Below are 22819 nucleotides of genomic sequence, written 5' to 3'. Positions count from 1 at the left end.
TTAAAGTTTGTGATCTGATGAAATTGTTTATCACTTTATGGAGACTTTTTGGAGTTGTTGGGGGAACCTATTGATATCCTGCATGTTCTTGTTATTTATCTTGAGAGGAATTCCTATACTTATCATGGGTGAACAATCGCCAAATTTTGCACAATGGTTCAGTCTATTACCAGATAGCCTCACCTGCAAAAACAGGCCAATTGTCTTAAAGGTGGCGCTACAGCAAACATTTAAAATGTAAATCTTTGAAAATTTGCAACAAATCAACCATATGTGCTACTTTCACCAAAATGTAGCCCCAACACTGGATAAACTTTTGTACATTAAAACCTATTGCAAATGATGAAGTCCTTCACTTTGTTTTTTTTTTTTTGTATTTGTTTTTTTAAACTGTCCAACAATTTTTGCTCAGTTGACACCAAACTTGCTACAGCTCATCAGACTGTCCAACGAACCCATTGGGATTTGCTCTCTATTATGAGTGGACTTTTGCACAATATATAATGGGGAAACTTGCTTCATTTGTTGAACTTGAGTAAATCTCAGTTCATTACTCAGTTCACTTGGGACGCTTGAGTCAGTGACGTGGGTTAACTTGTCACTTAAATTGGAGCAAAGTCAGGCAAACGAAGCCTTTTAGTTCAACAAGTTTCAATTTGATTTGTTAAAGAACTTCTGTGAACTGAACTGTGTTCTTTTTTTTCTTCTTTTTTTATTTTTTTTTTAACTTTATTTATGAGTTTTAACATTATACATGTGACACACGAAGACAGAAAAAGACACAGCCAGGCATAAAGTACACATAAAGATACAGTACTTAGTCCAGAGTTAATCTTAAATGCAAATATACCTGGATAAAACAAAAACACAAAACTTTAGGTTATGTATATAACCCCGGTTCTATGAGTGAGATGTCTCATGATGGAACGCACACTCCCTGCAGCCCTCAGAAGCACTTTTTTCAATCCGCCAAACCCTGATTTGGCTGGAAGAACTGTCCATCCGCCTGGGACACTCCCACCCTCTATAAGAGGAGGGGCGGATGTGCAGTTCCTCATTCAACATAAGCACCTCTTCTCACTCGTTCGAGCAAGAAGGGTTGTCTGGTGAGACATCTCACTCATTTTACTCATAAAACTGGGGTTATATACGCAGAGTCCGTTATACATCAGGACAGTGGAAAAGTCCAGCATGTAAAACCGGACTAATGTGAGGGGCGAGGTCCGGGTCCAGGTGTTGCTTAGTAACAGGCTTCCCACGTGGGGATAAGCCCAGGAGACAAACAGCTGATCGCTCCTCCTGATGCTCCTCTTCATGTCCACGTATGTGCGTAATGCACGGACTGGACACAACAAAAGAGGCCGCTGCTCATCCTGTGAGGAAGGCAGACAGGCAAACAGGTCAATGGGAAATGAAGAGTCCACCACCGTAGGCACAAAGGTCGGGTTGGGCTCCAAAATCATCCTCACATTGCCTGGGAAGAGCTGAGAACATGACGGGTGAACCGAGAGCGCATGGATGTCACTATCCCGCTTAGCTCAAGCCAGCACTAGTAACAACACAGCTTTCAGGGAAGCAACCCTAAGGTTAGCCTACCCCACCAGTCCCACCAATTAATAATAATTATTATTATGAAGTATTAATGAGAACCACCGCCACATCCCATGGTGGAACCAGTGGTCTGGACATGGGGAGGAGCCTGCGTGCTCCCTTCATAAAACGGCCGATCAGCGGGTGCTAACTCAACGGTTTATCCCGGGAACCAACATGACTGGCTGTGATCGCCACCAAATACGCATTTTTTATATATATATATATATGATACTATTAAAAACAAAAGGGAGGTGCACCGTCTCCTCAATAATTATAGATGCAGTTTAAAAAAAAAAAAAATATTGTAAATTACTTCTGGATTTTTTGTTAAAATAATGTTATCAAAAAATATTTTAGTCACTTATGACAGTCAGCTAAAGCAAGTCATTATGCATTGTTATTACACTGGTTCTGTATGGACATCCCAAAACAATTTGAGCTGCTTTATACTGAGAGACCTGTAACCCGAGTTAGTTATTTTCATGTTTTGCAGCAGCCAAACAGAGGACTTTAGTCATTAGCCCTGAGTAAGTTTTTGGGGGACATGAGGATATCTTTCAAACTGCTGAAACACCATTACCTGAAATATTTTGGGCATGTTTCAGAGAAGCTAGAAGGAAACAGGTTGGTCATCTTAACCTTCATTTAATCAGATACGTTAATAGAAATACTTTGAGTTCATCAAGTGTGTCTGTGTCCCCTGAAGCAGCGCTACACACTGCAGTGGCAAACTGAAAAGAGCAGCGAGGGGCGGAATATGAATGAGAAGATAAGGTGATTAATAATTTCACTTGAGACTCCACGCCGTCCGTCTCAAAGGTCTGTAAATGCACTGCCAATCAAGTGCGGCGCCATGTTAACAAATGAAGAGATACTTCCGCCTCTTCGTTAACCCATGTGGTGTTGATCTTATTGATGGTGGTGATCTATCAAGGGAAACCATGTCTTTCTATGTTGACCCCCGTGTGAATGAAGCACTGGGAGAATACAGATGGATAATTATGAGCTGTGAGGGTTTAAAAGTTAAGGTTTTTCTTCAGTTTGGTAAGCATGTTTGTGTGGACGTGAACATGCATATTCTGACGAGTATTGATGTTATTTACTTGTGATTTATTCTGGGTAAATACATCTATCTTTTAATCTGAGAGCACTCACTCTCTCCTGTTGTCGTCAGATGGCTTTAAAATAAAGAAAGCTTTCATGCAGCTGACGGCGATCAGTCCAACGTGGCTAAATTGTTATTTAATTTTTGTATATATTTACTAAAGGCATCTGTGGTAACTCAAGCACCTTTAATTAATGCTTTTAAGCTTGTGAAACAAAGTTTAGCCCTACTTTACACTGTATCCTAAAGCAGTGATTCTCAATTGGTGGGTCGTGGACCTGTACTGGGTGGGCCGCTGACAGCTGGTCAAAAATAAATAAATACTTAATGTCTCTCATTTTGAACTTGTCTTTTATTTTGAAATAAACATTTTTTTTTTTTTTTTTACAGACATGCTGTGAAATGCATTTTGCGCAGGAAAATATATAGATTTATGTTTTTAAAAAGACAATATACTGTATGTGTGTTATTGAAAAATGAGGGGTGAGACCAGTTGAGAACCCCTGCCCTACAGTAAAGTATACCCACAACATATTGGTGTACTGTAAATGTACATATCAGAGTTTCTACCTTATTGAATTAAAACCCTGGACATGTGATGGGCATAAAAAACATAATAAAGATGAAAGAAAAAACGTAGTTTAAAAAACTTTAAGCTGCTATCCACTGTATGTTTTTATAAATATTAGATACAGTAAAATCATAGTACATGCCTCGTAGATCAATGACTTGAACATCATTTAATTTAAAAAGAAAAGAATAAAAGGTCTAAAAGGCTGCTCAATAGTTTGTTTTCATCTCCAACCCAAGGACTCAGTTTGTTGAAATGTAAGCGCATTGCATTGTGGGATGTGAAGGCGCAGAAGCGGATCCACAGATGTGTTTTTACTGTATTCTGATATCACGCGGGATATCAAAAATGTTGTGATGAGGATTACAATCATCCTTTTTTTTTGACAAAGAAACACAAGAAATCACACATAAATATGTGAAAAGAAACAGTATTTAGTGCAGTGGTTCCCAACTTTTTTTGGATCGTGACCCCATTTTGATATCAAGAATTTCTGGTGACCCCAAAGACATCTGGTGACCCCACAGATTTTTTTCCCTAGAATTACTTTTTGATCAAGTTTTAGGTGAGATATGTATATATTTTAGTTGAACTAGATTGATATTTCACAAACAAAATGAAAGTCTTGAGATTGTTTAAGATTGTGTGTTGTTCTCATTTTTTTAAGGAATAATAATTAAAAAATGTAGATTTAAATTTTTCAGAAACTTCACGCAACCGTTGAAAAACACTGACTTAGTGGTTCCCAAATAGATTTATTTCTATTGTTTGTATCATTTCCGGTCAAATCACACCTTATTTGTTAATTTTCCACTCTCTCTCTCTCTCTCTCTCTCTCTCTCTCTCTCTCTCTCTCTCTCCCTCTCTCTCTCTCTCTCTCTCTCTCTCTATCTAGTACCCCCTGTAGTGCCTAGGGGTACACTTACCCCATTTGAGAACCACTGATATATTCTAGAACATAACAATTATAGAACAGGTATGAATAAATCCAATCTACTTGTGAATATACTTAACTTTAAATTTAAATTGTTAATTTTTCTGTTGCCAAGTTGAAAAAGAAGGACTAAAAGAACCACATACAGACAGAGGAAGCTGCAAAAGAGCCGAGCAGAGGTGTCATCACCTGGTGTCATCACCTCTGCTCTGTGTGTTTCACTGTCGTCGTCGTCTCACACCAACGTGCGTCAGAAACGAGGCACCATGGCAGCCCTCTTTTGATCCCAACATACTCAGATGTCAAAGGTGGAAACACATCTCTGGCACAGCCACCAAGTGTCTATTTGGGCGTCAGTTGTGGTGCATTTCACCGAAATTCACAGTGACTCCTGCAGGAGGTTCGTGAACTGAGGACTGGGGAGTGTTGGTGCATGGTGGAACCAGTGCGGAGCTGCTTGTCATGCTGCGTGGAAGTGTATGGATGGAGTTAATGTTGAGTTTGCTTTTCTCAACCTTCACATTTCATCAAATGAAATAATAGAGCAGCCAAAGCTTCTCAGGGGGAATGTAGCACAATGAGCACTAAATAAAGTGACTTATAGTGAAGATGAGCTCACAGACTTATTATTATTATTATTATTATTATTATTATTATTATTATTATTATTATTATTATTATTATTATTATTATTAAGAAGTGTGTGAATAAAGACAGCCCCCGATCAACTGTCAAAAATGGTTCAACCCCCAGGGTCACATTTATTCTGTTTCTCATCATTCAACTTTAAATACTTAATTTGTTATAATTTTCTAAAGAAGACAATTAGAAATACACAATAAGTGCATTACCTAATGTCCATTATTCAAATAATGCCTGATTTAACCTTGAGATACTGTATATACATATAATCAGAGTTGATATTTTTCTTAGTTTCAAGCTTTTTGGCTGTATATACATGTATATACATTTTAGAAGTGCTTCGTCCAATAAAACATTTGGGCAAGATAAACATATGACCTCTAATAGTTATTTTTTTTATTAACTGTTGCTAAAAAATAGTCACCGACCCAAAGCAATAGCGAAGATTCAAATGATCCAGGCTTAATGCACGGCTACAAATGGGTAAGAATGAAATATGATTGAAAGTACTGTGCATATATGTTACTACAATAGCACAGCCGATTACCTTTTAATCCCCCCCCCCAACTCACCCTCCCTTGTCTCCCCCTCCCATAAAGTATTGTTTCATTTGTATTAATTTTTTGCATGCATGAAACATAAATGACACTACATACTGTATGCAGACAAAGGGACAAACAATAATGAAATACAAGGTCAAATTAAATAACATAAAATATTAAATGACAGTAATAAAAACATGAAATATTAAATGACAGTAATAAAAACATAAAAAATGCAAATACATACAATAAATGTGAATAGAAAAAGAACCTTCATTTAAGGTTCATTTAAGGCGACCGTGGCTCAGGTGGTAGTGGGTCGTCTTCTGATCGAGAGGTTGGGGGTTCGATCCCAGTACCTGACTATGTGTTGAAGTGTCCTTGGGCAAGACACTGAACCCTAAGTTGCTCCCAGTGGTCAACTAGCGCCTTGCATGGCAGTCCTGTCCCACTGGTGTGTGAATGTGAGAGTGATTGGGTGAATGAGCTGATATGTAAAGAGATATGTAAAGAGACTGCTTCAGTGTGGGGATAAAGCGCTATATAAAATCAAGTCCATTTACCATTAAATATTCTGACTTTATGTAAATGCTCCTATCAGATATTTAAGCTTCATGGTGGCTTTGTTTTCTGGTGGATTAAGAGGCATTTGTTTATTTGTTGTTTTACCACAGGCGGTGGTTAAACAAAGAATTAATCAAGCCAGTACTGATTAATTCTGTTTTGTTCTTCTGGGCAGAAGTTAATTTGTTTTTAAAAAGTTTGAGTTTTTCCCAAAATAAAGACATTGTTATACTTGTAAATATCACAGAATTTGCAGTGGACTTGCAGCCTGTCGGTGTATTATTCCTTGGCCTGAGTAACCTTGAAGTTTTGTGAACAATTTTTGATTAAAAATGATTGGATTAGAAATACACAAAGTAGAATTTTTGGTAACACTTTTCTTGAAGTTTTATTCATGCGGTTGATATTATGCTGTTATTATCTGTCAATAGCCTGAATGAGGTGTCATGAAGGCTGTCATTTAGCGTTGTTCGCTATAATTAATAACAATATTAATGATTTTTATTTATATTGCGCCGTTTTCAAGGAGACTCAAAGCGCATTTCAAAAGTTACAGAAACCATTAATTCATTCACACCAGTGGTGGTAAAGAAGTTTGCCATTCACATGTCCAATTGCTAATATGCGTTAGAATTTTCATGAGTTTTTGAACGTGTTAATCCCTCAAAAACAATTTGGTCGTAAAAAAAAAAATAATGATAATAATAAAAATGAAAATAAACGAGGTGCATTACAATAGGGTCCTACGCACCGTTGTGCTCAGGCCCTAATTATAGTTACACCGTAACTGTAATTCATTGTCAATTACGTGATTACAATTATAATTGACCCCAACCCTAGTTAGGGGATGCACCGCAATGGAAATATGTGGCCGAAGCCGATGCCAAATAAAATATAAACTATCTTTTCTAAAGAAAGTAAATGTTTATTGAATATTCTGACATTTTTTTAAATATCCCAGTAGCCTTTGCTTTTCAGAAAAAGCACGACAAAGTTATTCATTTATATTAGCCCTTTAAATAAAACAATACATGCATTCCAAAAAAAAAACTAATATGCATTAAAAATCACTTTATAATGGTTTTGCTACAGTTATATACATCCTTTTCGCCTCATTCAGAGGGACAAAGTTAAAAAGTTTTTATTCTACATTTGTAAAAAGTCAGCCCTAAACGTGCAAGTTCGATTTTGCCCACGTTGGCACACGCCTCCTAGAATGTGAGCTCCTCCCTCTCCAACTATTTTACAGCTATAACAACACTGCTGTTTAATATAGAATATATTATACTTTATTACCATATATGTAAATGCAAACTGCACTACTGGACGCCCAAACTGCGCTACTTTTTCTGTTGCCGATTGTGTTGGGAGTCACTGCTTGGAGCCACGGACCCTTTGTTCACACACATCAGCTGTTAGCACTCATTGCTAATGCTACACCAGCCTATGCAGCGAGGTCCAACATCGCTTGTAAACTAAGGAGGAAATGATGGCGATGTTTACAGATTCGTGGCTCACAGCGCTAACAATGGACTCGGTTGTGGAATTGAACGGATTCCAACTTTTACGTGGTGACGGACGACGGAGAGCGGTAAGCGGAAAGGAGAGAGTCTGGCTGTGTTTGTGTGGAGGGAGGAGCTGCTGCTGCTCCTGCAGCAACGCGCACACACTTTTTCGACTCAAAATCACCGTACGTTGTTTGATTGCGTCACACACTACTATTTGGTCTTGCTTTTAACTCACTAAACCGAAGGTCGAATGTTGCTTTTTTTCCAGTATTCGGCAGAATATATTCGGCCACCAAATATTCAGTCCATCCCGAGTTAGGGGTTAGGTTTAGGGTAACAAACAACACTTAATGCCTTCATGACGCCTTATTTGTGTTAATGACAGGTGTCATTTTATAAAAATGACAGCGTAATGTCAGCCGTTATGTATAAAACTTCAAATAAAATGTTACCATATGTAACTACATAAGCAGAGATCATTTGCAGATCAGATCGTGTCTCTAGATAGCTGATTCATCATATTGTAAATGAGACCTTTGTTTCTGCTTCTGAAGAAACCTTTTTCTTAAAAAAAAGTCCCATTCAGGTTTCCAAAGCAACGTGCTGTGAACAGGAATGAGAGAGCAGCAGTGATGCGTCTCAGTGGATTGAGAACATTTTAACACCCGGTTCTTTCCGCTCGCTCTCACAGCTCTGACTCTCCACAGCTTGGACTAGCGCCACCATCGCTAATACGGCTAACCTTTCCATCAAAAGAGATTCTCATGAAGACACACTATGGTTATTAACCTCCGCATCAGTGCCTCCTTCCGAGGTCTAATTGCTGCCAATACCATGTAGCAGCTCAATCTAATACAGATTAGATGTGGTGCACCAAAAGGACAAATTGTTCACTAGATTCACTCTGTTCTCTCATTTAGTCCCTGTTGGACATAAAGCCTAATGAACATGTTAGTAATATTGCTGGATAGAAATCTGCTGATTAAATTTTTCAGAAGGGTGAAAGGGGAGAACAGAGAGAAAGAGAAGAGGGAGGGGAGAAAAATTACAACCGAAAAAGGATTTAAGGTAAATAAAAAAAGATGAGCTGTGTTTTTTCAACATAAAAAAACTGTTCACATCATGCTACATTATCAGCGACAACACGTAGAAGCCATTATTAAGTCTGTAATGCTAAACAGGGGGTTCTTTATGTCTTTATTTCTAAATAAGTTTTTATTGTTCCCCTCAGAAAACCTTAAAATGGGGAAACTTTTTAACCCCTTTTTATCTATTTCCCTGACACTTTTTCCAGACTTTATCTACCTTTTGCCAATAAATATCCTTTTTTTTTTCTTTTTGACACTTTTGTCCAAGTTTTGTCTTTTCTTTCATTTATTTGGCCACTATTCATCCAAATAAGCTAACTTTTGCCAAAAATACCACTTGTTTCCTTTTTTCCCCACCTTTTTCACTATTGTTTGCCACATTTTGCCCATTTAAGCTACCCTTTGCCATTACATATCACCTGGTTCCTCTTTATTTGTCCATTTTTTGGCCATTCTTGGCTGCTTTTGGCCCATTTTAGTCATGTATTGTACGGTATTGTACGGAGTGGGCCATTTCGTGACGGTTTCACGAGAAGGACTTTTTCATGCATGCAAATACGATTATCTACGATTGCATTATTTTTTTTGTGCTGCTGGGAACGAATTGCAGAACCATGTATGCCAACGGGAATGATCATATTTACCATAACCCTCTTACCCTGACCCTAATCGTAACCCAAACCATGAATAAGATGCTGTAATAAGATGAAATTGTATGAAATAACTTACAACTGAAACACATGAGTTTGAAAGTCATGTCCCGCAGCATTATAGTTCTTGTGTTAATGCTCAGATTGGTCATTATTATAAATATTGGCGTAAATATTTATAATGTGGCCCTCGGATCAGACTGTGATAAAAATTGCCCATCATGTGGTTTGGTTATTTGGTTATTTCTGTTACAGTAACAGACAATCTAATTATTTCTTCTGTGGAAAGTAACTGACTCCTGGAGATGATGTGACAGATCTGAGATACAAGATGTAGATGATCATCATATGTGTGCCTTTTATGGTCAAGATCATAAATAAACATCTAATGGCGGTCATACACTGCAATTTTTGAGCCAATTTTTCACTCATGCGTCTATTTTTGGGATCAGCCCAAGTCGCGGCTGAATTGTGAGTCGTACATTGTGTAGTATCCATTGCGTAGTATACATGGGGTCACGACCAGCTCCCGATCAGCAATTGTGTCGTCACAAGAAAATCAATAGTGTGAAATCCTGGTCACTCCTCGTGAGGGTATCTCACAGTTGAAGCAGTGCCATGGACCAGCCTCAAACTCTCACACCGTGCATGCGCGGACACCGTAGGACCGCTGTAGAATTGATGGACTTGCCCAGGTCTGTCCATCCAGTTCCTGGTCCATCACATCGCCGCCTTTTCTTTTTCAAAGCTCTTTTTGCTGAGATTCGTGAGTGTCTCTCTTTACTTCCGGGTTCTTCTTCGTCTGTTTTAATGATGACGCTTCAGAGTTCTTCTTCGTCTGATTTTTACGTTGCATTTCTGTAAACAAGACCCCGACGTGTCATGTATGGACGTACAGTGTGAGCAGTCAGGTGTGTCAGAGTGTCGGTTCGTAAAGTGTGAGAACATGAATCGTGGGCTACGCACATTCGGACTCTGCAATTGAGTCGCATAGTTTAAGGTGGAGCTGAGTACAACAATTGAAAAAATGGCACAATGTCTGCCCGACTTTAAGTCAAGGGTGTCGAACTCATTTTAGTTCAGGGGTCAAATACGGCGCAGTGTGATCTGAAGTGGGCCACAGATTTTATGCGGGAAAACGAGTAATTTCAACATTATTGTGCCCTAGTTTGCACTTCTACGTATAAATACAAAATATTTAAGAAACCGACAATATTCAAGCAATAAGTGATACATTTGAGTCCCAGCAGGATCTTGAATTTAAATTTAAATAAGGGAAATGTTAAGTCATAATAATAAATTACTTTTTAGGAATTTTGAGTTTTTCAATTGTTTATCTTTTGAAATGACAGCAATCGTGCAATATAACCACCGGGAAAACTGTGAGCCCCGGCAAATATTGTTGAATTTTATTCATAAAATTATTCATGTTTTCTCTGTTATTTTTACTTTCTCCTGCGGGCCAAATTGGATGCTCCAAAGGGCCAGATTTGGCCCCCAGGCCATCAGTTTGACATCGGTGGTTTTAGTTCTTTTAAGATTGCACGATGCGCACGCGTGTCATGATTGGTTATCACACGACAAAAAGTCTGTCTTTGATTTCACGTCAGGGTGTGTGTGCATTAATGCGTCTACAGTTTACCGATGTGTGAACTGAAGAGTTTAATTGTGCAGCCACAGCATTGGGTGTCATTCACTTCTTTATCTAAAGGTCACAGAATGGTGAACAAGAGACGATAAGCGCCAAGTGCAAACAAACAAAGCTGCAAAAGGCTAAACACTTCCCCGTGTTTACTTCCAAAAAACAATCTGATTGGGGATGAAGTGACATGTTTCGAAATGGGAAGGTTTGCATTGCACGTTGTCAAATGCCAAAAGTAACGAGTGTGAAGCAGAGGGAAGGAAGGAAGGAGAGAAAATCTTTCATGCGATGCTTCTTGTTCCCTCGTCTGTCTGCATGAGCGACAGAGATCAGAGATGAAGAAATGTCACTTAGCAAGCATTAGGGTACAGCTTTCATCTCAGCCTGCATCCCAAAGATGAGCGGATGCGACTCTCAGAAGGGTTTTTAAAAGGCTGTGAGCACACCTTTCATTTTAAAAATCATCTCATTACTCATTTTTATCAGCATTGAACGTGTTGAACACGTAAAGCCTAAGTTAGAGATTTTGCCGACTCTGAACATTAGAAGGTCTCCACATTTCTGAGTGGGAGATTTTTTTTTTTTTTTTGCTACAACCTACTATTGAAAGTCTGTTTCCTACTTCTAGGTGGGCCTTTGTGTAGTAAGGATGAGAATATTAATACAACGTATTAAAGTATTGACTCAGGACTATAGAGGCTAATAATATCAGGAATCATTTAAACCATAACAGACTATAAAAAGCTATAAAATAACTATAAAACCATAACGAACTCAGTGTATGCATTCAAAAGTGTTTCAGCAAGCATTTTAGTACAACTTGACCTAATGATGTGTTTTATGATGCTTTTTTTGTAATATTTATTTGATTACATGCTCTTATACTTATCTATTTTATTCATTTTACTACTGTCAAGCACTTTGTCACTATAGACCCTGGCGACTGACATCACAGCACATTGACCCAGCGCCATTTTGGAAGATGACGGCCATATATGACTGCACCTGTATGGGTGTGTTTACTTGAATAACAGTGTTATTTTTTGACTTATTGAAAGCAGCCCATGTGCTAAACGATGGTTGAAGGTCGTCTCCATTTGGCCTCAATATGTCGGAGTTTATGTTGACACTCTACCAGAAACTGAGAGAAGTCGATACAAGGAGAAACTAGGTCGGGTCGGTGGGAATGACCCCTACAACGTTCCTGTTGACAAATGCAATGAAAATGTCTCTTATTTCCCGGGAGTGACTTATCCTGACATTGTGAACTACCTCGTCTTTACATCTAGCTCATACACGGTGGACCACATGAAAAGTTTCAAGGGACTGGAAGCTTACAACCAGTTTGTTTGTGGCTAGACTTGTGAAGTAGCTGCTTTTATTCATAATGGACTCCATGTGGTTAAATCCATGATAAGTAGACTAATTTTTCATAATTCATCTGTAATATGAGTGTGCAATGCTGTTTTTCAGAATCTGAGCTATTTTATTGATGACCTACATTTGTGTGAAAAATAGATCTGCACACTTGGATAAAATCAAATAAAACTATTTAATTTCCCAAGATTTCAGTCAAAGTACCTTCATCAGGGTAACAAACAACATGGCTACAAAGAACCGGCTTATTTAATACAGGCAATCAGTTTGCTACACCACTCATGTGTTCAGCAGATCGTGTACTGGTACAGGCTTGTTGTTTTCAGGTCAGCCCTGCACAGGGCAGCGAGAAGGCCATTCTCCTTCCACGAGAAAGTGCCTCGTTTTTTCCCCTGGGGTGGTTATCACAGCTGGTATCCTGAAGACAGACTTGTGTACTCCAGTCCCAGCCGTGTTAAAACACTCAGCGCAAAAGTGTACCATCACTGTGGGCTCTCTGCTTCGCTATATACAGTCAATGGTTTCAAAACGTTTCCTTTGGTGGCTTGTTCTTCCAACATCACGTGACCTGCGAGGTCACGTGGCATGGGTCTATTGTCTGTGAGAAGCGCTATACAAATACATTTGACTTATTTACTTACTTAAAGGCACACCGTGGACTTTTTGACCTAAAGAGTTTTAAATGATTCCTCAGGCCAATATACAGCGCTTGACAGTATCAATGCTCCGAGCGGGTCATCTCTCTAGAAATACCGACTATGTAAGTTTGGAGGAGATGGACCGTCTTTCACCACATCATGTGACCTGGTGAATGTCTGGAGAATGTTTCACTTTACGGCAGTCATGTGACCACAGTCACGGACATATATACATAGTTCCCATGTGACGTCGCAACATACGGGCATTTCCTGACCTGGCGCCATTGTTGTAGACAGCTGAAACGAGTTTAGCCTCTGTTCACAGCCAAAAGAGCACAATATGGTAGTATTGTGTATGGTTGTGTTGAGGTAATGGTGCACTAATCACTGCAATAGTTCAGTTAAACATGGATTCTTTAGTAAAGGAAGTCAACAAGTCAGATCCATAACTTCGGAATAAGGATTGGCTCTCAGGGCTGGGCTTGTGCACTTATACTGAATAAAAGAACCAAAAGTAATGAAGAGATATGCATAATTAAAATGTTACCAAAACTCAATGAAGTTTGAAAATCTTTTAGAGACGAAAACCGGAGCAAATCAGCAAAGGAGAGAGAAAAACACATTGGAGAAGCAGCAATAATAAAAACTAAAGGTAATGTTTTAAATCATCATAATATGAAGCCAAACCAAACTACTTTTAAAAGTGTCTTCATTTCTACTCTTATGTCATTTATAGCACACACTGGATTGCTGAAAAACTTCCATGCGCTGTAGCTTGCAATTATCATTCAAAAAGAAAAACAGATCTTTGAAAAAAAATATTGATATTGTGGAACAGGGTCACCATAGTATAAATGCATGAAATTAAAAGGAAATCACCCGTGACTTCTCCAAAAAAAACACAGAGATTCACTATTGGCATAGAACAAATGGTAAGCGGACAGAGTAGATACCTAATTAAGATCCCAGATTAGCCTCTACTCATGGATGTCAGGGTCTGTTAGTGTTTAGCCCTTTTGGCCGTCTTTGAGCTGTTTTTGTGAGTCTTAGTTTCATTCTGTGGGTTTTGTTTCATGTTTGGTTCTCTCTTGCCTTTGTGCTTCCCAGGTATTCCTGTTGAGTGATTAGCTGACTCATGTTTTACACCCAGGTGTGGCTTGTTCCCAATCAAGCCTCCCTCTATTTAGCTGTGTTTGGACATTGGTTCATTGTCATGATACCCTCCATGTGTGCTGTGGTGTTTTAGTCTTTGTAAGTCAATGTTTATTTATCTGCTGCAGTCACTGTGCAAATTTTACCTTTATGCTACAAATGAAAACGATCTTAATAAACATGGACTGAATTTATGAACATTTTACTATACCTGCTTGTTACCTCCATCTCTTTCTGCGTTTGGGTGATGTTATATGCTAAAGATGAAGTAAATTTTTGGCAAAATTGAAAAATAAAAAAATGATGGCTAATGCTCAGCATTAACAGCCATATTTGGATGTGTTGGCGGCCATCTTGAAAATATGATTGTGTGTTGTTGGTATTGAAATAATGACTTATACAGTAAATTTACACCAAATTTCACATTTGTATCACCAATAGAACAATTCTAGCCAAAAAATAACATGAGACATCTCCACTATCAGAGGTGAAAGTAATGGATTCCAAGTATTCATGTTACTGTTATTGAGTTGCTTTTTTGGAAACATTTTTAAATCAGTAACTTTACTTGTACTTAAGTACATTTCAAAAGAAATAAAGTAATTTGTTACATTTCTACACCCAACCGTTACTGAGTAAATTATTAATTTTTTGTTTCAAAATGATCAATGGACATTGTAAAAATACAAAAAATGAAATCATCAGACATCAAATGTGTCACGTCATAGCTGACCAATCAGATTAAAAGTAATACACCACACTATAACAGCATCGGGTAGAGGTTATTTTCTCAGTTTTAGAGTTCATAAATATAGCTATATACAGTAGCTATATAGACATTATTTCAAATTTAATTTATTGGTGTTTTACCAATGTACATTTTGACAAACTTTTTATTTTACACAGATGCCTTTGTAGAAAATAAATGTAGTTCCAATTGTGCAAAAACTCATCTCTTCTTTTTTAAGTTTCTACATGAGTTGTTTACTGTACGCAAGGGAAACGTGGCAAGATTTATGACCGAAAAAAATAGACATTGAGGTTGAAAGTAACTAGTAATTTTTACGTTGAGTACTATTTAATTGACCGACTTTTTACTTGTGCTTGAGTACAATTTCAATCAAGTAACCGTACTTCTACTGCACTTGAATCGTATATATGCAGTACTCTTTACACCTCTGTCCACTATTACTAAGATGTGTCTTTAATTTGTCTTTTACTATTCATTACTGTTTGTATTTCTGGGCTTGGAAAGGCATTGAGATTTAATTTGTTTATTTTTGTTGGAATGTCAAATAGAGGTTCTCCCGTATTAGTACTGTTATGGCAATTATTATATGAATCATCATATCATCAAATGTGTGTTCATGTGTACAATTTGTCATGTGTTGATACACAATGACTGCATTATATAGTTGTACTTTTGAACAGAGACGTTGCTCCTTTGCCAAGTCATGTTAGATTAGATTACCCGCAGTACAGACAGATTGTGCTGTATTCACAGTGCCAGCAACAAACAGTCTCTGCTGAAGGCCTACGTATAATAAGATGTGATTCTTGTTTTATGCCTGTCACAGGGTTTAGATGGCCGACTCACATTCTTTCACCTACGCACACAGATAAGCTGCATCTGACCAAGGCCAAACTCAAACTCACATGTGGACTCACACGCAGATACACACACACCAACTGACGCACACACATTATCAGGACAGGTATCATTGCTCCAACGTCTCCACTGTTGGATAATCTGACTCCCTCCTTTTCCTCTCATCAGGGTGGAACTTTTCTCTATCTGTATAAAGTTTAAGCTGTGGAACTTTCCAGTTAGTCGCTGGCCGCCTTTCCTTCCTACAGAACGCAAGACCTTTTTTGTACTCTTTTTCATTTAGTTTATAATAAATCCTTATAAAATCATCATGCTTTGACTGGACTTCATCATTCAACCAGAGCACAAATCATGTCTCCAAATGAGGGCAACCGCAAATTTGCCGTGACAGTACGATTCAGTGGTGACCTTTATAGTGTTTTAATCAGAGCTCTCAACAGGCCTGTGGACAAAAACACTGCCACACACTCACTTGACATCGGTGAGATCAGTGTTTGCTTGTCAAAGAGACACAACAGAAGCAAAACACAGTGTCAGACTTCAGCGACGCTGTTTGTCCAGAGGCAGAGTGATGGAGAGATGACCTTGCCTCCACTATCACCTGACCACAGCTTGTTGAGCTCGTGGGGACCGCAGTGTGACGGAGACGCAGTCAAACAAATGTTCAGCAGATAAAAGGAAGCTAGTCTGAGACACATCTTTGTACAACGTAACTTGTACTGACATATTCTACTCAAGTAGACGTACTGTTGCTCTATCAAATAGAACTGAAGTAAAAGTTACGAGTTACTTCCACCCCCCACAGTTATTTTTGGGAATAAATCTTCACTAAACATCTCATGTATAAACTTAAAAAGGAAGAAATCTTGCACAATTGGAACTTAATTTATTTTACACAAAGGCATCTGTATGAAATAAAAGGTTTGTCGAAATGCACAATTATTTTTTTAAAAATTAAATAATACCAGTAAATTAAAATAAATAAATAAATAAATTATCATGCAAGTATAGCTACATTTATGAACTCCAAAACTGAAAGAATATCCCCATTCAATACTGCTTTGGTGTAGTGCATTACACTTAATATGGTTGGTCAATTAATATGTGATGCATTTGATTGTTGTCTGGTTATTACATTTTTGGTAGTTTCACAATGTCCATTGATCATTTTAAAACAAAATAATAGTATTTACTCAGTAACGGTTGGGTTTAGAAATGTAACTAATTACTTAACTTATTTTAAAACGTACTTAAGTACAAGTAAAATGACTGAATTAGAAATATACTCAAAAGTACCCATGAAAGCAACTCAATTACAGTAACGTGAGTACTTCATTACTTTCACCTCTGGACACAGTTTATCCATAGATAAGAATGAGAAACACACCAAACAACAGTAAAACACACATGATTTCCTGTTTTAATTGCATTATTCTAAATCAGACATGGGCAACTGGCAGCCATATGTGGCCCTCAGTCTATCTTTTCGTGACCCCTAACCAAATCCCCAAAAATTGTAACTCAAGAAGTCCAACATAATACACAAAGAACACAAAAACACAAAAAAAATCCAAAAATAGACAAAATGACAACTAATATAGACACAACAACCATTCAAACAAACAAAATCACTACAAAAACAGAACACATTACAGAATAGCTCAAAAACACACAAACTGTTCACAAAATGACACAAAATGATAGGAAAATAAAGAAAACAACAAAATTATAGAAAGTGACCCCAAAAATGCACAAATCTACAACAAGCATGCATAACAGACAGATAAATACACAAAATTACAACAAGGACACAACAAAATAACAAAAAAGACACATAATGACTCCAAAAACACACAAAATGACAAAACATCAAAACCACAATGACTAAAAAGGGTCAAATTTGGTCATTATTATAATTTAGTTTGACAGTAATGTTGATCATGTGGCCCTTGGATCAGATACAATCACATGTTTGTGGCCCCGCTGTGATAAGAGTTTCCCATCCCTGTTCTAAATGCTGTTATGTTGACAATGAGGCCCTTTGGAAGCCATTTTTAACATTGTCTTGTTTATGGTGTCTGATTGTATAAAGTAGCTCAAACTTCATTCACCTCATATTCCAACGTGCATGTGTGTTTAAGAAGGTTTGTAATGTTGGGATGTCTGCAGCGGATCCAGGTCGACTCTGGAGCCTCTCAAAGGGATTCCTTATAGATGGACCACCTGTACCAAGCATCAGTGGGCTACCACTGAACTGTGATCCTTTCTTTCAAAGGCCTCAGTGTGTGTGTGTGTACGGGTGTGCATGCGTATGTGTCTGTTATTTATGAAGTTACAGTTGAATCGTCAGAGCAGATAAAAATTAATGAGTTTCCTGGCTGAGCCTGAGCGCTCCACCTCAGCAGTACAGTGCATCGACCGTGAGCTGTGACCTGAGTCTTCCACAGATAGGCACTGATGTGAGGGTGGGATGAAAAAAAAAAAAAGTTCTTTTAAATCCACATAAACACACAAGGATTCCTACTTATACACACTTAATCACATACTATTTGGACAAGTTTGTTTTTTAATTAAAATGATGCAGCATTTATACTACAGGGATCAAAGTGACAAAAGGAAATAAGGGCTTGAAAGTCAAAGATGTCACATCTTCTTTGATGTTGTTCATGGAATGAGCCACGTGCACGTAAACATACATACTAATGAGTTTTAGGCATATTCACAATGACTGGCATACGAAAAACAAATTAATCTTTAGACTTTCAGTTCATGAAGAGCTCTTTAGAGCCAGCAGATGAATTAGCATTAGAGAATTAGAAATACGCAATATTCAGCTTTCCATTTTTACTCTCTGAATGCAGTTTCTTTTGAGAAAAAAAAAAAAAAAAGGAAGTGCTTTTCTATTCAACATTGCTGGATGGATGAACTCAGGGGCCACCAATTAAAATGTCTCTTTATTCTCCATGAACCTCTCCTGTTGTGTTAGCTTGTGTAAGTGGTGTCATGACTTTGTCAGAGTGGCCATCATTGTTGCGGAACTGGTTCCTGGTTCCATTACAGCCGTTCTGGTCAAGGTTCTGTACAGCTATTAACCCTTTACTGTAACAGCATTAAGGCTGTATTAATGAACACTTATTGAATGGGATTTACTAGGGATGTGAAATACTGTGTTTACAAGGTAAATGAGAGTGATACACTACTATTACAATGACACAGCATCAGTAGCGTAAAACCATTCTTTTATTTTTTTTATTTTTTTAATTTTTAAATGTTATTGTACATTCACACTTGTACTTTCGTCAGGAAACCTTTGACAGTAATGTGACACGTTATGTGACAAATGTAACGCGACTCACCCCAAATTACAGCTACAATATTGATGTAATTGGAAAAGTGTCATAATCTGGAATCAAAGCTCTAAGAAGTTCCCTCATGGAGGTTGAGCACCAGTATATTAATCACACAGGACAAAAACAAGTACATGCAAGTGAAATATATTATGCAGTGTTTAGTGCAACCATGAGTGAGGTGTACATTAGTTGGTCATGACCATGAAACTATTACATACACAAAAGTCAGTCAATAAATCACAGTACTTCATCAATAATCAATAATAATGCATTGGATTTCATATAGCGCTTTATCCTAGACACTCAAAGCGCTTTACAGAATTAAGGCATTATTCTTTCACTCCACACTTAGTGGTGGTAAGCTACTGTTGTAGCCACAGCTGCCCTAGGGCAGACTGATGGAAGCGAGGCTGCCATAGTGCGCCATCGGCCCCTCCATCCACCACCAACACATCAATAATCAATAATTCCCCCCCAAAGTTCATGGTATCTAAATGCTACTCATCTAGGAAAAGTTTCTAAAGTGCTGCACATGAGATCATAAAAACAATAAAACCAAAACAATGCAAATGAGCTCCACCACTAAATGAGTATAAAACAATAAATCGAATTAAAACTGATTTAAAAATAAATTAAAATGAAATAAATGAGAACCATGAAATTAATAAAAAGACACAGGGGACCAACTTTTGAGGTCGATCTCCCATAACATAGTTCAGTTCATGTGTGTTGGGACATGGGCTGTGAAGTCTCCTCCCACACTGGTGGAGTAGATCAGAAGCGAATCATCATCAAATCCTCCAAAATTGACTCTGATCATCATCTGCTGCGGCCCCAGTGTAAACTTCCCCAATGCCGTCCCAACAAGCTGCTCCGCCATGTTTACATCACATGACAGGCAACACCATAACCTACAAGTTCTCGCGATACGGAGCCAAAATACAGCGATTTTTGTCTTTTAGTTCAAGCCATTTTGTTTGGCTTGTTACTTGTTTTGTTGTAGTCTTCTGTGAGACTTTTTTTTTTTTTTATCTCATTTGAATATTTTGGTGTAGAAAAGGATTTTTGGAAATCAATTTGTGGTAAACTGCCCTAAAAAAAAAAAAAAAGCCTAACACTGACTATAATCATATTGTGGATGAGTTCACTTCCCCAGTTGTCAGTGTAAATTGGTTGCCCACTGGCATCCACACCCACAGTTTGGAGTTAAGTAGATGGGAAGAGAGTTCTTAACTCAGTAGTTTACAACCCCAACCCCACACGACACGCCATCGCAGGAGATCTGTGATTGTTAGCCAGCTCGTAATTTCATTTTAATTGAGTCATAGAGAAAGCTGCTCTGTGCTGTTGGGAAACTGTGAGACAGGAATGCAATAATCCCTTCAATGTCACCCGCTGACAAGTCGTGATGGTGGAGGGATGTGGGTGCGGGGGATGCATGAAGAAAGTTTGTGAGGAGGTTAAGTAAGATGGAGTGGATGAAGAGACAGACGGGGAAGTGTGAAGGAGTCAGTGTCGTCTGCCACAGCTGATTAGTGTCAGCAGCAGATGGAAAGATTGATATAAATGTAAAGGTAAAAGTTGCATATGAATATAAAGGTGTGCAAACACTTTTACACCTTGGGGAAAAAAATTTATACAATGATATCAGAACATCCATTACATGACATCACACTTTAAATCTCTTGATAAGGAGCGTGACCCGTCTGTATTCCCACATCAATCACAGCCTCGTTCCCTTGGCTCGTCTGTGAGCTGAGCGGAAACCTCTGACACGGTCCTTCACGCACCACACAGAGGACCAACGGGTGCAAACGCCCTCCACCAGCACATTTACAGGCTCATGTTCAACTTTACCCCGAGAAACTTCCATTTCAAATAACTACTTCCACAAAGGCTGATTTACGTAGAGAGCAGCAGACAAGGTCGGTTATTTTCACTGTTTATAGGAATGACCAATAGTTGGGCTGGGCGATACAGACAAAACTCACATCTCTGTATTTTTTCTCAAAATGACGAGATACAAAATTAATCTCAATATTTTTAGCTCAATAAGGACCTACCAGAAAGTTAATTATGGGTTACATTTGCTGATGAAAAATGCCACAGACACATTTATCAACAAAGACTGTTTCCATTATTCTTGGAAATGCACAAAATCTAATTAGCGCAATAAAAACTGTTAATGGCAACGCCTGAATTTTGAAAAAACACTCAAATATCGCTAAAACGTTTTTACGCTTTCTTGAGGGGGAATTTCAGACAACACGATAAGAGCTGTTCTGCCTTAAGCCTTGTGTCATTAAATGTACTTTATTTATAGCAATCAGTGATATTTAGTGGTGGAAAAGTATATAGTTGGGGTTTCACGACCTGACCTTACAATACGGGTCAACCCCTGTCAAAACTGAAAGTACGGCAACATACTCCCGCAGCGCGTCAGGAACTATTGAAAATGGCTTGTTAACTTCCATTTTGTGAGCTAAAGTGTGTTCATTTGACGCATTAAAATATATAGTTTTTTCCTGTTTCGCTGAACTAGCTCACGGTTAACTGCTAAGCAAATGTTAACTTGCTAGCTGTCTTATTCAATCTGCATCTCATGTACAAACTATACAAACAAATGTGTAATGTTTGTTGCATGATACTAAAAGGTTATTTTATTCTGTTATGTTACAATTTTACAACAAACTTCAACAAAAACTCCTTGGATAATTAGTCAGGACGACATATCGGATATCAGCAAAAAAAAAAAAAAGCTAATAAAAGTCTTATACAGTCTCTGGATCCCCTTATTGTTACAACTACTGAATTGGACAAAAAAAATAAATAAATAATCCGTGTCCAGCAAAAACATCAAAAGATCATCGTAAAAATTGTACATCTACAGTAAGGCCTTTAAATTTAGCATTAAAGTTGGATGGCACCAGGAGGCACGTCTGTAAAGAGTTCTCCATCTTATTTTACTTTCTGCCGCTGATGATCAAGAAACTCTCATCATTCTTTTCTGCTAAAAAATTGCCGTCTGAGGATCTTTTTTCCCTTCATTTTGACAACTTCCTGTCCCTGTCTCTGGGATCTGTCACCTGGCAGATGAAACTTTTTTGTCACTTATATACTTTACAGTACTCGCTACCCATCCTCCTCCTCCCTTTGGTCTCCTTTTTTTTCCAGTCCTCACCTCTCTGCTGCATCTCAGCCGCACACCCAGCAGGGTTTTTGATTTTCTTCTGTATCTTTTTTCTCTCTGAACCAGCCTCTCTGTCTCTTCACTTTCTTATCCACCTTGTCTTCCTCATAATGTCCTTGGTTTGATGGCCCACAACCTCGACTCAACAGGAATGTGAAATCTGTGAGTAAGTTGCAGAGAAACAATAAAAACAAGACGCGTGGGGCAAAGGAAAGTGAGCTGAGAGAGCTTCAGAGATTTGCCTCACATGTGTCACAGTGCAGCCAAGTTTGTCTGTTCGGAATTATGATTGCCCTTGAGATAGTGTCAACGTTTGAAGCTGCAAACTGCCATCATATGCACCTCCAGAGTGGCTGAGGATATTCTGGTAACTATTTCTTTATATAACTGAGTGATAACTTAGATAATGTGTTGGTATGATATTTGTTGGTTTTGGTGGAGCAGTGGCAGATGATTGGAGTTTCACCTTCAGTCGACGCAATGACAAAAAACATCAAAACATTACAAAACCTTGATATTAAGTTGTTCTCTGAACTTCATTGGACTGGCTTACCGACACTTTTACAGTGATCTTCTTTACTCTTTTGTGTGTGTCTGTGCGTGGTTTCAGTTGAAGCTTCTGCAGTATTTCTCAAGCCCTTGACTGCACTGGGCTTCGGTAGTA

The sequence above is a fragment of the Gouania willdenowi genome, chromosome 1 (assembly GCF_900634775.1).
Source record: "Gouania willdenowi chromosome 1, fGouWil2.1, whole genome shotgun sequence".
NCBI lineage: Eukaryota > Metazoa > Chordata > Actinopteri > Blenniiformes > Gobiesocidae > Gouania > Gouania willdenowi.
This window is presented reverse-complemented; position numbering follows the sequence as displayed.